This window comes from Taudactylus pleione, unplaced genomic scaffold (genome assembly GCF_031769625.1).
Source record: "Taudactylus pleione unplaced genomic scaffold, aTauple2 ptg000914l, whole genome shotgun sequence".
NCBI classification, from domain to species: Eukaryota; Metazoa; Chordata; class Amphibia; order Anura; family Myobatrachidae; genus Taudactylus; species Taudactylus pleione.
The window spans coordinates 69,815-81,908 of record NW_028285315.1 but is presented as its reverse complement, the minus strand read 5'-3'; the positions used below and the strand labels follow the sequence as shown (position 1 = coordinate 81,908).

The 12,094-nt window shown below is 30.6% G+C and overlaps 8 non-coding genes across 8 annotated transcripts; all 8 read left to right on the top strand.

Annotated features, from left to right (window-relative positions):
* Window positions 1-2,656: 2,656 nt before the first annotated feature.
* On the top strand, window positions 2,657-2,729 carry TRNAR-UCG (transfer RNA arginine (anticodon UCG)). The gene has a single exon. It is a non-coding gene; the product is annotated as a tRNA-Arg (tRNA).
* An 885-nt stretch (window positions 2,730-3,614) lies between these two features.
* On the top strand, window positions 3,615-3,687 carry TRNAQ-UUG (transfer RNA glutamine (anticodon UUG)). The gene has a single exon. It is a non-coding gene; the product is annotated as a tRNA-Gln (tRNA).
* An 886-nt stretch (window positions 3,688-4,573) lies between these two features.
* TRNAR-UCG (transfer RNA arginine (anticodon UCG)) lies at window positions 4,574-4,646 on the top strand. The gene has a single exon. It is a non-coding gene; the product is annotated as a tRNA-Arg (tRNA).
* An 886-nt stretch (window positions 4,647-5,532) lies between these two features.
* Window positions 5,533-5,605, top strand: TRNAR-UCG (transfer RNA arginine (anticodon UCG)). Its single transcript has one exon. It is a non-coding gene; the product is annotated as a tRNA-Arg (tRNA).
* An 885-nt stretch (window positions 5,606-6,490) lies between these two features.
* TRNAQ-UUG (transfer RNA glutamine (anticodon UUG)) lies at window positions 6,491-6,563 on the top strand. Its single transcript has one exon. It is a non-coding gene; the product is annotated as a tRNA-Gln (tRNA).
* Window positions 6,564-7,449: 886 nt separating this feature from the next.
* On the top strand, window positions 7,450-7,522 carry TRNAR-UCG (transfer RNA arginine (anticodon UCG)). The gene has a single exon. It is a non-coding gene; the product is annotated as a tRNA-Arg (tRNA).
* An 886-nt stretch (window positions 7,523-8,408) lies between these two features.
* TRNAR-UCG (transfer RNA arginine (anticodon UCG)) lies at window positions 8,409-8,481 on the top strand. Its single transcript has one exon. It is a non-coding gene; the product is annotated as a tRNA-Arg (tRNA).
* A 3,085-nt stretch (window positions 8,482-11,566) lies between these two features.
* TRNAR-UCG (transfer RNA arginine (anticodon UCG)) lies at window positions 11,567-11,639 on the top strand. The gene has a single exon. It is a non-coding gene; the product is annotated as a tRNA-Arg (tRNA).
* The last annotated feature ends 455 nt before the right edge of the window (window positions 11,640-12,094 follow it).

The window sequence follows — 12,094 nt, the reverse complement described above, 5'->3', positions numbered from 1 at the left end:
TATAGTTTTTTTAGGTTTTTGGTGCATAGTAAAAGGTATCCTTTTGGAAAAGGTAAGTATTTACCTGTTAACTTGTTCAATTTTGGTAATCTGTGTTGGAAAAAAATCTTTGACCAAATTGATACAATAAAGGATATTTGCATATCTGCATATAAAAATTATATCTCACATGTTTAAAATGAATCATTGAAATCCGAACATCCATAGTCCAATGAGAAATTGCTATAAAGCCTACATCCCTAATATTTTCATAAAACTTAAAAAACCTTTAGGAAAATGTCAGTGTTTACCTGTTAACTTGTTTGATTTTGGTAATCTGTGTTGCAAAGCAATTCTTTGACCAAATTGATACTATAATGGTTATTTGCATATCTGCATATAAAAAATACATCTCACATGTTTAGAAGGAATCAGTGAAATCAGAACAGCCATAGCTCAATGAGAAATTGCTCTTATGCCTACATCCCTAATCTTTTTATAAAACTTTATAGCATGCCTATAGAAAAGTTAAGTTATTTCTCAGCTAAGTTAAGGATTTTACAAAATCTAGGCTATGTGAAAGGTATACTTTGTAATGTTCACTCAACATAAATCACTAAAATATGTTGGATTTCATTTTGTAATTCATATGCAAGTTTTTCCAAAACATACCTCTAGAAAATGCTTCTAAATTTTGAATGTTATACTTGAGGTTACTATTACCACAACTTCCACAGGTTCGACAATTTCGACATAGATGACAGCGTGGCATAATGGATGAGGCGTCTGACTACTGATCAAAAGATTGAGGGTTCGTGTCCCTTCATGGTCAAGTCATTCTTTTTGTCACTATTTGAAATCTTCAAACTCTGCATGAATTCAATGGATGACAATGTTGTAAAGAATGCACATTTCTAAATGTAATTCCCATAGGAAAATAAATACAACATAAACAATGATGTGCATGATGTACACATAGTTATAGGTTTTTTAGGTTTTTGGTGCATAGTAAAAGGTATCCTTTTGGAAAATGTAAGTATTTACCTCTTAACTTGTTCAATTTTGGTAATCTGTGTTGGAAAAAAATCTTTGACCAAATTGATACAATAAAGGATATTTGCATATCTGCATATAAAAATTATATCTCACATGTTTAAAATGAATCATTGAAATCCGAACATCCATAGTCCAATGAGAAATTGCTATAAAGCCTACATCCCTAATATTTTCATAAAACTTAAAAAACCTTTAGGAAAATGTAAGTGTTTACCTGTTAACTTGTTTGATTTTGGTAATCTGTGTTGCAAAGCAATTCTTTGACCAAATTGATACTATAATGGTTATTTGCATATCTGCATATAAAAAATACATCTCACATGTTTAGAAGGAATCACTGAAATCAGAACAGCCATAGCTCAATGAGAAATTGCTCTAATGCCTACATCCCTAATCTTTTTATAAAACTTTATAGCATGCCTATAGAAAAGTTAAGTTATTTCTCAGCTAAGTTAAGGATTTTACAAAATCTAGGCTATGTGAAAGGTATACTTTGTAATGTTCACTCAACATAAATCACTAAAATATGTTGGATTTCATTTTGTAATTCATATGCAAGTTTTTCCAAAACATATATCTAGAAAAAACTTCTAAATTTTGAATGTTATACTTGAGGTTACTATTACCACACCTTCCACAGGTTCGACAACTTCTATAAAGATGAACGCGTGGCCTAATGGATAATCCATCTGACTTTGGATCAGAAGATTGAGGGTTCGAGTCCCTTCGTGGTCGAGTCTTTCATTTTGTCACAATTTGAAATCTTCAAACTCTGCATGAATTCAATGGATGACAATGTTGTAAAGAATGTACATTTCTAAATGTAATTCCCATAGGAAAATAAATACAACATAAACAATGATGTGCATGATGTACACATAGTTATAGTTTTTTTAGGTTTTTGGTGCATAGTAAAAGGTATCCTTTTGGAAAAGGTAAGTATTTACCTGTTAACTTGTTCAATTTTGGTAATCTGTGTTGGAAAAAAATCTTTGACCAAATTGATACAATAAAGGATATTGCATATCTGCATATAAAAATTATATCTCACATGTTTAAAATGAATCATTGAAATCCGAACATCCATAGTCCAATGAGAAATTGCTATAAAGCCTACATCCCTAATATTTTCATAAAACTTAAAAAACCTTTAGGAAAATGTAAGTGTTTACCTGTTAACTTGTTTGATTTTGGTAATCTGTGTTGCAAAGCAGTTCTTTGACCAAATTGATACTATAATGGTTATTTGCATATCTGCATATAAAAAATACATCTCACATGTTTAGAAGGAATCAGTGAAATCAGAAACGCCCATAGTTCAATGAGAAATTGCTCTAATGCCTACATCCCTAATCTTTTTATAAAACTTTATAGCATGCCTATAGAAAAGTTAAGTTATTTCTCAGCTAAGTTAAGGATTTTACAAAATCTAGGCTATGTGAAAGGTATACTTTGTAATGTTCACTCAACATAAATCACTCAAATATGTTGGATTGCATTTTGTAATTCATATGCAAGTTTTTCCAAAACATATATCTAGAAAAAACTTCTAAATTTTGAATGTTATACTTGAGGTTACTTTTACCACACCTTCCACAGGTTTGACAACTTCTATAAAGATGACCGTGTGGCCTAATGGATAAGGCGTCTGACTTCGGATCAGAAGATTGAGGATTCGAGTCCCTTCGTGGTCGAGTCTTTCATTTTGTCACAATTTGAAATCTTCAAACTCTGCATGAATTCAATGGATGACAATGTTGTAAAGAATGTACATTTCTAAATGTAATTCCCATAGGAAAATAAATACAACATAAACAATGATGTGCATGATGTACACATAGTTATAGTTTTTTTAGCTTTTTGGTGCATAGTAAAAGGTATCCTTTTGGAAAAGGTAAGTATTTACCTGTTAACTTGTTCAATTTTGGTAATCTGTGTTGGAAAAAAATCTTTGACCAAATTGATACAATAAAGGATATTACATATCTGCATATAAAAATTATATCTCACATGTTTAAAATGAATCATTGAAATCCGAACATCCATAGTCCAATGAGAAATTGCTATAAAGCCTACATCCCTAATATTTTCATAAAACTTAAAAAACCTTTAGGAAAATGTCAGTTTTTACTTGTTAACTTGTTTGATTTTGGTAATCTGTGTTGCAAAGCAATTCTTTGACCAAATTGATACTATAATGGTTATTTGCATATCTGCATATAAAAAATACATCTCACATGTTTAGAAGGAATCAGTGAAATCAGAACAGCCTTAGCTCAATGAGAAATTGCTCTAATGCCTACATCCCTAATCTTTTTATAAAACTTTATAGCATGCCTATAGAAAAGTTAAGTTATTTCTCAGCTAAGTTAAGGATTTTACAAAATCTAGGCTATGTGAAAGGTATACTTTGTAATGTTCACTCAACATAAATCACTAAAATATGTTGGATTTCATTTTGTAATTCATATGCAAGTTTTTCCAAAACATATATCTAGAAAAAACTTCTAAATTTTGAATGTTATACTTGAGGTTACTTTTACCACACCTTCCACAGGTTCGACAACTTCTATAAAGATGACCGCGTGGCCTAATGGATAAGGCGTCTGACTTTGGATCAGAAGATTGAGGGTTCGAGTCCCTTCGTGGTTGAGTTTTTCATTTTGTCACAATTTGAAATCTTCAAACTCTGCATGAATTCAATGGATGACAATGTTGTAAAGAATGTACATTTCTAAATGTAATTCCCATAGGAAAATAAATACAACATAAACAATGATGTGCATGATGTACACATAGTTATAGTTTTTTTAGGTTTTTGGTGCATAGTAAAAGGTATCCTTTTGGAAAAGGTAAGTATTTACCTGTTAACTTGTTCAATTTTGGTAATCTGTGTTGGAAAAAAATCTTTGACCAAATTGATACAATAAAGGATATTGCATATCTGCATATAAAAATTATATCTCACATGTTTAAAATGAATCATTGAAATCCGAACATCCATAGTCCAATGAGAAATTGCTATAAAGCCTACATCCCTAATATTTTCATAAAACTTAAAAAACCTTTAGGAAAATGTAAGTGTTTACCTGTTAACTTGTTTGATTTTGGTAATCTGTGTTGCAAAGCAGTTCTTTGACCAAATTGATACTATAATGGTTATTTGCATATCTGCATATAAAAAATACATCTCACATGTTTAGAAGGAATCAGTGAAATCAGAAACGCCCATAGTTCAATGAGAAATTGCTCTAATGCCTACATCCCTAATCTTTTTATAAAACTTTATAGCATGCCTATAGAAAAGTTAAGTTATTTCTCAGCTAAGTTAAGGATTTTACAAAATCTAGGCTATGTGAAAGGTATACTTTGTAATGTTCACTCAACATAAATCACTAAAATATGTTGGATTTTATTTTGTAATTCATATGCAAGTTTTTCCAAAACATACCTCTAGAAAAAGCTTCTAAATTTTGAATGTTATACTTGAGGTTACTATTACCACACCTTCCACAGGTTTGATAAATTCTATAAAGATGACTGCGTGGCCTAATGGATAAGGCGTCTGACTTCGGATCAGAAGATTGAGGGTTCGAGTCCCTTCGTGGTCGAGTCTTTCATTTTGTCACAATTTGAAATCTTCAAACTCTGCATGAATTCAATGGATGACAATGTTGTAAAGAATGTACATTTCTAAATGTAATTCCCATAGGAAAATAAATACAACATAAACAATGATGTGCATGATGTACACATAGTTATAGTTTTTTTAGGTTTTTGGTGCATAGTAAAAGGTATCCTTTTGGAAAAGGTAAGTATTTACCTGTTAACTTGTTCAATTTTGGTAATCTGTGTTGGAAAAAAATCTTTGACCAAATTGATACAATAAAGGATATTGCATATCTGCATATAAAAATTATATCTCACATGTTTAAAATGAATCATTGAAATCCGAACATCCATAGTCCAATGAGAAATTGCTATAAAGCCTACATCCCTAATATTTTCATAAAACTTAAAAAACCTTTAGGAAAATGTAAGTGTTTACCTGTTAACTTGTTTGATTTTGGTAATCTGTGTTGCAAAGCAGTTCTTTGACCAAATTGATACTATAATGGTTATTTGCATATCTGCATATAAAAAATACATCTCACATGTTTAGAAGGAATCAGTGAAATCAGAAACGCCCATAGTTCAATGAGAAATTGCTCTAATGCCTACATCCCTAATCTTTTTATAAAACTTTATAGCATGCCTATAGAAAAGTTAAGTTATTTCTCAGCTAAGTTAAGGATTTTACAAAATCTAGGCTATGTGAAAGGTATACTTTGTAATGTTCACTCAACATAAATCACTCAAATATGTTGGATTGCATTTTGTAATTCATATGCAAGTTTTTCCAAAACATATATCTAGAAAAAACTTCTAAATTTTGAATGTTATACTTGAGGTTACTTTTACCACACCTTCCACAGGTTTGACAACTTCTATAAAGATGACCGTGTGGCCTAATGGATAAGGCGTCTGACTTCGGATCAGAAGATTGAGGATTCGAGTCCCTTCGTGGTCGAGTCTTTCATTTTGTCACAATTTGAAATCTTCAAACTCTGCATGAATTCAATGGATGACAATGTTGTAAAGAATGTACATTTCTAAATGTAATTCCCATAGGAAAATAAATACAACATAAACAATGATGTGCATGATGTACACATAGTTATAGTTTTTTTAGCTTTTTGGTGCATAGTAAAAGGTATCCTTTTGGAAAAGGTAAGTATTTACCTGTTAACTTGTTCAATTTTGGTAATCTGTGTTGGAAAAAAATCTTTGACCAAATTGATACAATAAAGGATATTACATATCTGCATATAAAAATTATATCTCACATGTTTAAAATGAATCATTGAAATCCGAACATCCATAGTCCAATGAGAAATTGCTATAAAGCCTACATCCCTAATATTTTCATAAAACTTAAAAAACCTTTAGGAAAATGTCAGTTTTTACTTGTTAACTTGTTTGATTTTGGTAATCTGTGTTGCAAAGCAATTCTTTGACCAAATTGATACTATAATGGTTATTTGCATATCTGCATATAAAAAATACATCTCACATGTTTAGAAGGAATCAGTGAAATCAGAACAGCCTTAGCTCAATGAGAAATTGCTCTAATGCCTACATCCCTAATCTTTTTATAAAACTTTATAGCATGCCTATAGAAAAGTTAAGTTATTTCTCAGCTAAGTTAAGGATTTTACAAAATCTAGGCTATGTGAAAGGTATACTTTGTAATGTTCACTCAACATAAATCACTAAAATATGTTGGATTTCATTTTGTAATTCATATGCAAGTTTTTCCAAAACATATATCTAGAAAAAACTTCTAAATTTTGAATGTTATACTTGAGGTTACTTTTACCACACCTTCCACAGGTTCGACAACTTCTATAAAGATGACCGCGTGGCCTAATGGATAAGGCGTCTGACTTTGGATCAGAAGATTGAGGGTTCGAGTCCCTTCGTGGTTGAGTTTTTCATTTTGTCACAATTTGAAATCTTCAAACTCTGCATGAATTCAATGGATGACAATGTTGTAAAGAATGTACATTTCTAAATGTAATTCCCATAGGAAAATAAATACAACATAAACAATGATGTGCATGATGTACACATAGTTATAGTTTTTTTAGGTTTTTGGTGCATAGTAAAAGGTATCCTTTTGGAAAAGGTAAGTATTTACCTGTTAACTTGTTCAATTTTGGTAATCTGTGTTGGAAAAAAATCTTTGACCAAATTGATACAATAAAGGATATTGCATATCTGCATATAAAAATTATATCTCACATGTTTAAAATGAATCATTGAAATCCGAACATCCATAGTCCAATGAGAAATTGCTATAAAGCCTACATCCCTAATATTTTCATAAAACTTAAAAAACCTTTAGGAAAATGTAAGTGTTTACCTGTTAACTTGTTTGATTTTGGTAATCTGTGTTGCAAAGCAGTTCTTTGACCAAATTGATACTATAATGGTTATTTGCATATCTGCATATAAAAAATACATCTCACATGTTTAGAAGGAATCAGTGAAATCAGAAACGCCCATAGTTCAATGAGAAATTGCTCTAATGCCTACATCCCTAATCTTTTTATAAAACTTTATAGCATGCCTATAGAAAAGTTAAGTTATTTCTCAGCTAAGTTAAGGATTTTACAAAATCTAGGCTATGTGAAAGGTATACTTTGTAATGTTCACTCAACATAAATCACTAAAATATGTTGGATTTTATTTTGTAATTCATATGCAAGTTTTTCCAAAACATACCTCTAGAAAAAGCTTCTAAATTTTGAATGTTATACTTGAGGTTACTATTACCACACCTTCCACAGGTTTGATAAATTCTATAAAGATGACTGCGTGGCCTAATGGATAAGGCGTCTGACTTCGGATCAGAAGATTGAGGGTTCGAGTCCCTTCGTGGTCGAGTCTTTCATTTTGTCACAATTTGAAATCTTCAAACTCTGCATAAATTCAATGGATGACAATGTTGTAAAGAATGTACATTTCTAAATGTAATTCCCATAGGAAAATAAATACAACATAAACAATGATGTGCATGATGTACAAATAGTTATAGTTTTTTTAGGTTTTTGGTGCATAGTAAAAGGTATCCTTTTGGAAAAGGTAAGTATTTACCTGTTAACTTGTTCAATTTTGGTAATCTGTGTTGGAAAAAAATCTTTGACCAAATTGATACAATAAAGGATATTTGCATATCTGCATATAAAAATTATATCTCACATGTTTAAAATGAATCATTGAAATCCGAACATCCATAGTCCAATGAGAAATTGCTATAAAGCCTACATCCCTAATATTTTCATAAAACTTAAAAAACCTTTAGGAAAATGTCAGTGTTTACCTGTTAACTTGTTTGATTTTGGTAATCTGTGTTGCAAAGCAATTCTTTGACCAAATTGATACTATAATGGTTATTTGCATATCTGCATATAAAAAATACATCTCACATGTTTAGAAGGAATCAGTGAAATCAGAACAGCCATAGCTCAATGAGAAATTGCTCTTATGCCTACATCCCTAATCTTTTTATAAAACTTTATAGCATGCCTATAGAAAAGTTAAGTTATTTCTCAGCTAAGTTAAGGATTTTACAAAATCTAGGCTATGTGAAAGGTATACTTTGTAATGTTCACTCAACATAAATCACTAAAATATGTTGGATTTCATTTTGTAATTCATATGCAAGTTTTTCCAATACATATATCTAGAAAAAACTTCTAAATTTTGAATGTTATACTTGAGGTTACTTTTACCACACCTTCCACAGGTTCGACAACTTCTATAAAGATGACTGCGTGGCCTAATGGATAAGGCGTCTGACTTCGGATCAGAAGATTGAGGGTTCGAGTCCCTTCGTGGTCGAGTCTTTCATTTTGTCACAATTTGAAATCTTCAAACTCTGCATGTATTCAATGGATGACAATGTTGTAAAGAATGTACATTTCTAAATGTAATTCCCATAGGAAAATAAATACAACATAAACAATGATGTGCATGATGTACACATAGTTATAGTTTTTTTAGGTTTTTGGTGCATAGTAAAAGGTATCCTTTTGGAAAAGGTAAGTATTTACCTGTTAACTTGTTCAATTTTGGTAATCTGTGTTGGAAAAAAATCTTTGACCAAATTGATACAATAAAGGATATTTGCATATCTGCATATAAAAATTATATCTCACATGTTTAAAATGAATCATTGAAATCCGAACATCCATAGTCCAATGAGAAATTGCTATAAAGCCTACATCCCTAATATTTTCATAAAACTTAAAAAACCTTTAGGAAAATGTCAGTGTTTACCTGTTAACTTGTTTGATTTTGGTAATCTGTGTTGCAAAGCAATTCTTTGACCAAATTGATACTATAATGGTTATTTGCATATCTGCATATAAAAAATACATCTCACATGTTTAGAAGGAATCAGTGAAATCAGAACAGCCATAGCTCAATGAGAAATTGCTCTTATGCCTACATCCCTAATCTTTTTATAAAACTTTATAGCATGCCTATAGAAAAGTTAAGTTATTTCTCAGCTAAGTTAAGGATTTTACAAAATCTAGGATATGTGAAAGGTATACTTTGTAATGTTCACTCAACATAAATCACTAAAATATGTTGGATTTCATTTTGTAATTCATATGCAAGTTTTTCCAAAACATACCTCTAGAAAAAGCTTCTAAATTTTGAATGTTATACTTGAGGTTACTATTACCACACCTTCCACAGGTTCGACAATTTCGACATAGATGACAGCGTGGCATAATGGATGAGGCGTCTGACTTCGGATCAGAAGATTGAGGGCTCGAGTCCCTTCGTGGTTGAGTCTTTCATTTTGTCACAATTTGAAATCTTCAAACTCTGCATGAATTCAATGGATGACAATGTTGTAAAGAATGTACATTTCTAAATGTAATTCCCATAGGAAAATAAATACAACATAAACAATGATGTGCATGATGTACACATAGTTATAGTTTTTTTAGGTTTTTGGTGCATAGTAAAAGGTATCCTTTTGGAAAAGGTAAGTATTTACCTGTTAACTTGTTCAATTTTGGTAATCTGTGTTGGAAAAAAATCTTTGACCAAATTGATACAATAAAGGATATTTGCATATCTGCATATTTATTTTCCTATGGGAATTAAATTTAGAAATGTACATTCTTGTTGTAAAGAATGTACATTTCTAAATGTAATTCCCATAGGAAAATAAATACAACATAAACAATGATGTGCATGATGTACACATAGTTATAGTTTTTTTAGGTTTTTGGTGTATAGTAAAAGGTATCCTTTTGGAAAAGGTAAGTATTTACCTGTTAACTTGTTCAATTTTGGTAATCTGTGTTGGAAAAAAATCTTTGACCAAATTGATACAATAAAGGATATTTGCATATCTGCATATAAAAATTATATCTCACATGTTTAAAATGAATCATTGAAATCCAAACATCCATAGTCCAATGAGAAATTGCTATAAAGCCTACATCCCTAATATTTTCATAAAACTTAAAAAACCTTTAGGAAAATGTCAGTGTTTACCTGTTAACTTGTTTGATTTTGGTAATCTGTGTTGCAAAGCAATTCTTTGACCAAATTGATACTATAATGGTTATTTGCATATCTGCATATAAAAAATACATCTCACATGTTTAGAAGGAATCAGTGAAATCAGAACAGCCATAGCTCAATGAGAAATTGCTCTTATGCCTACATCCCTAATCTTTTTATAAAACTTTATAGCATGCCTATAGAAAAGTTAAGTTATTTCTCAGCTAAGTTAAGGATTTTACAAAATCTAGGATATGTGAAAGGTATACTTTGTAATGTTCACTCAACATAAATCACTAAAATATGTTGGATTTCATTTTGTAATTCATATGCAAGTTTTTTCCAAAACATACCTCTAGAAAAAGCTTCTAAATTTTGAATGTTATACTTGAGGTTACTATTACCACACCTTCCACAGGTTCGACAATTTTGACATAGATGACAGTGTGGCATAATGGATGAGGCATCTGACTTCTGATCAGAAGATTGAGGGTTCATGTCTCTTCATGGTCAAGTCATTCTTTTTGTCACTATTTGAAATCTTCAAACTCTGCATGAATTCAATGGATGACAATGTTGTAAAGAATGTACATTTCTAAATGTAATTCCCATAGGAAAATAAATACAACATAAACAATGATGTGCATGATGTACACATAGTTATAGGTTTTTTAGGTTTTTGGTGCATAGTAAAAGGTATCCTTTTGGAAAATGTAAGTATTTACCTCTTAACTTGTTCAATTTTGGTAATCTGTGTTGGAAAAAAATGTTTGACCAAATTGATACAATAAAGGATATTTGCATATCTGCATATAAAAATTATATCTCACATGTTTAAAATGAATCATTGAAATCCGAACATCCATAGTCCAATGAGAAATTGCTATAAAGCCTACATCCCTAATATTTTCATAAAACTTAAAAAACCTTTAGGAAAATGTCAGTGTTTACCTGTTAACTTATTTGATTTTGGTAATCTGTGTTGCAAAGCAATTCTTTGACCAAATTGATACTATAATGGTTATTTGCATATCTGCATATAAAAAATACATCTCACATGTTTAGAAGGAATCAGTGAAATCAGAACAGCCATAGCTCAATGAGAAATTGCTCTTATGCCTACATCCCTAATCTTTTTATAAAACTTTATAGCATGCCTATAGAAAAGTTAAGTTATTTCTCAGCTAAGTTAAGGATTTTACAAAATCTAGGCTATGTGAAAGGTATACTTTGTAATGTTCACTCAACATAAATCACTAAAATATGTTGGATTTCATTTTGTAATTCATATGCAAGTTTTTCCAATACATATATCTAGAAAAAACTTCTAAATTTTGAATGTTATACTTGAGGTTACTTTTACCACACCTTCCACAGGTTCGACAACTTTTATAAAGATGACCGCGTGGCCTAATGGGTAAGGCGTCTGACTTCGGATCAGAAGATTGAGGGTTCGAGTCCCTTCGTGGTCAAGTCTTTCATTTTGTCACAATTTGAAATCTTCAAACTCTGCATGAATTCAATGGATGACAATGTTGTAAAGAATGTACATTTCTAAATGTAATTCCCATAGGAAAATAAATACAACATAAACAATGATGTGCATGATGTACACATAGTTATAGTTTTTTTAGGTTTTTGGTGCATAGTAAAAGGTATCCTTTTGGAAAATGTAAGTATTTACCTGTTAACTTGTTCAATTTTGGTAATCTGTGTTGGAAAAAAATCTTTGACCAAATTGATACAATAAAGGATATTTGCATATCTGCATATAAAAATTATATCTCACATGTTTAAAATGAATCATTGAAATCCGAACATCCATAGTCCAATGAGAAATTGCTATAAAGCCTACATCCCTAATATTTTCATAAAACTTAAAAAACCTTTAGGAAAATGTCAGTGTTTACCTGTTAACTTGTTTGAT